Genomic DNA, 3,417 nt, shown 5'->3' with positions numbered 1-3,417 from the left:
TCTTGGTCTTCTGGCCTGTCTTTTGTTAAATAATTAGATTTGTACAATTCAATGGGGAACCTTTGCCAATTAACTGAAAAGGAGTGCTTTGTTTTGCATAATATCTGAGGCTGACTTATTGTGTGTTCTGCCGGACAATTCTCTCCGTTGTCCATCCATCAACTGACTCCCATATACCACAGCTTTCAGGCAATCAGCATTCAGGACTGGACCCATCCAGTTTATAATTATTTATATACCAATATACCTTGGTCTCAAAAGTCAAAGATGGATACACAATAGTGACCCCTAGTGGATAACTAAATCAATGTCAACACAAAAGTGTGGACTTGTCCTATGCTTAACCAACAGAGGGTGACAAACACCTATTTTTAAATCAAAATAAAATGTACTGGTGAGTTTTGAAGTAATAGCACACTGGCTTCCTTCCTGGGACTGGATGTAAATGGGGTGTAGAAAGAGGATAAAAAGTATTGTTAGTACCATAACAGTAAACAATGATTCTCATGTCATTTTATTTAAATCTGTGATATCAGACAAAGTAATATGAATTTTTATCCTTTAATTCATTCACATTTAGTTTGTGACATTCAGCTGAGGCAAGTTGATTGTCACCCATGGTCCATACAGCATAGATTTCAAGTATTCGCAAGTCATGGGAGAGATCTGCTGTGAGCAGTGACATGCTGATGAAACTCCCAATGTGAATACAAAGGAACATCAATGTGGAATACAAAATAAATGCTTTCAGAAATCAAATGTTTCAACTGCCAAATACCAGTGGGGTTTTCCCTTTCAAACTGGCAATGTAAGATTTTATTCTTTTTTTATATTGGTTGGTCTGAATGATAGTATTTCTCCCACGAGACCATATACATTTGAAGCCAAACATAAAATCATGAACACAAGTCCTTGGTTGGACTCATTCTAGGGTTGTCTTGTTTTTCAGCTTGTTCCATTGTTTCCTAGGTGTTTTGCTATAGGCCTGTACGCCCAATGGCTTCTGAGATCCAGAAGAAAACGTACCCAAACATATGCAATACATGCTAAATTGCCTGCGTGCATCAGCCGAGACATATCATGTGGCTTTGATTCTGATGGCCACCCCCTCAGTGTCTCTGCATGGGAATGAGAGAGAGAGCCCCTCAGGCTGGGCTTCTGTCTACTTTGCTGCCTGGGTCAACCAAGGCCTTGGCGTCTGCATTTACATAATGATGCTGAGGTTGCTGCTTTCCCAATGCCTATGTGAATGTGGACCATATGGTGGTGATGTGAGTCCAACCATGGTAGGGGGCTGAGTGGGGCATGTTCTCACATTGTAGACACACTGATGAAGCCAGACCCATAAGTGACCTTGCTAGACAGCCTTCATAAGAAGCTTGCAATCCCATAGAATCCCTGAGCCTTGGCCACTCTGCTAATGCCCACCTCCCATTTGAACTAGTCACGGATTAAGGGCTGGATTCAATTCATATCGAGGAATATCCACGTTATAGATCTATGTACATTTAAAGGCAATGTTCCCGCGTTCGCAGAGACTGCATTCACAGTAAACGCGGATCTTCCGCGATACTTCAGCTATACATATTGAATCCAGCCCTAAACCTTCTACCAGACTGTTGTCTGACTCCTAATCACTGCAGAATCATGGCATACAATACAGCTTCTCATGAAAGGTAGTAACATAAATAAATAAATGAAACATGTCTAACAGGGTAGAGTTTCTGTCAACTCCCAAAATTATGACACATCAGTTCAATGGAAATCATTCTAAATACTGGGATAAAAAAATAACTACAGGGCCAACTGCATTACTTCATCAGCAAGGCTTGTCTCCAACGCTGGGGTTGTCACTCCATAGGCCTCCATAGACAGGGGACTGTGTAATGGGGTTAGGATAGGCCCCAGGGGTGATCTGTGGACCATAGCTCCTCTCACGCACAGACACCCCAGGGAGAGGAAGGAGAGAGCTGACCATGACCCCTCAATGGTCAAGCTGCTCATGAATCCATACTGAGGGGAGGCAAGAGAGATGAATCATCATTTAGTGAGTTTGTTTAGTGTCCATCTGGTTTTGTTCTTTTTAATGCTACTCTGAAACTTGCTGCGTCACTTACAGTGAGGTCCGAAAGTGGATTTGAAATGATACAATGACTATGAGGTTAAAATGCATACTGTCAGCTTTAATTTAAGGTTACTTTAATCCATATTGGGTGAACCATGTAGAAATTACAGCACTTTTGGTAACCAAAAGTATTCTGAAAAATGCAGTTACAGTTGAAGTCGGAAGTTTACATACACCTTAGCCAAATACATTTAAACTCAGTTTTTCACAATTCCTGACATTTAATCCTTGTAAAAATTCCCTGTCTTAGGTCAGTTAGGATCACCACTTTATTTTAAGAATGTGAAATGTCAGAATAATAGTAGAGAGAATGATTTATTTCAGCTTTTATTTCTTTCATCACATTCCCAGTGGGTAAGAAGTTTACATACACTCAATTATTATTTGGTAGCATTGCCTTTAAATTGTTTAACTTGGGTCAAACGTTTTGGGGAGTCTTCCACAAGCTTCCCACAATAAGTTGGGTGAATTTTGGCCCATTCCTCCTGGCAGAGCTGGTGTAACTGAGTCAGGTTTGTAGGGCTCCTTGCTCACACACACTTTTTCAGTTTTGCCCACAATTTCTTTTATAGGATTGAGGCCAGGGCTTTGTGATGGCCATTCCAATACCCTGACTTTGTTGTCCTTAAGCCATTTTGCCACAACTTTGGAAGTATGCTTGTGGTCATTGTCCATTTGGAAGACCCGTTTGCGACCAAGCTTTAACTTCCTGACTGATGTCTTGAGATGTTGCTTCAATATATCCACATCATTTTCCTCACTCATGATGCCATCTATTTTGTGAAGTGGACCAGTCCCTCCTGCAGCAAAGCACCCCCACAAAATGATGCTGCCACACCTGTGCTTCACGGTTGGGATGGTTTTCTTTGGCTTGCAAGCCTCCCCCTTTTCCCTCCAAAAATAACGATGGTCATTATGGCCAAACAGTTCTATTTTTGTTTCATCAGACCAGAGGACATTTCTCCAAAAAGTACAATCTTTGTCCCCATGTGCAGTTGCAAACCGTAGTCTGGCTTTTTTTATGGCGGTTTTGACGCAGTGGCTTCTTCCTTGCTGAGCGGCCTTTCAGGTTATGTCGACATAGGACTTGTTTTACTGTGGATATAGATACTTTTGTACCTGTTTTCTCCAGCATCTTCACAAGGTCCTTTGCTGCTGTTCTGGGATTGATTTGCACTTTTCACAACGAAGTACATTCATCTCTAGGAGACAGAACGCGTCTCCTTCCTGAGTGGTATGATGGCTGCGTGGTCCCATGGTGTTTATACTTGTGTACTATTGTTTGTACAGAT

This window comes from Salvelinus alpinus, chromosome 1 (assembly GCF_045679555.1).
Source record: "Salvelinus alpinus chromosome 1, SLU_Salpinus.1, whole genome shotgun sequence".
Classification (NCBI taxonomy): domain Eukaryota; kingdom Metazoa; phylum Chordata; class Actinopteri; order Salmoniformes; family Salmonidae; genus Salvelinus; species Salvelinus alpinus.
This window is presented reverse-complemented; position numbering follows the sequence as displayed.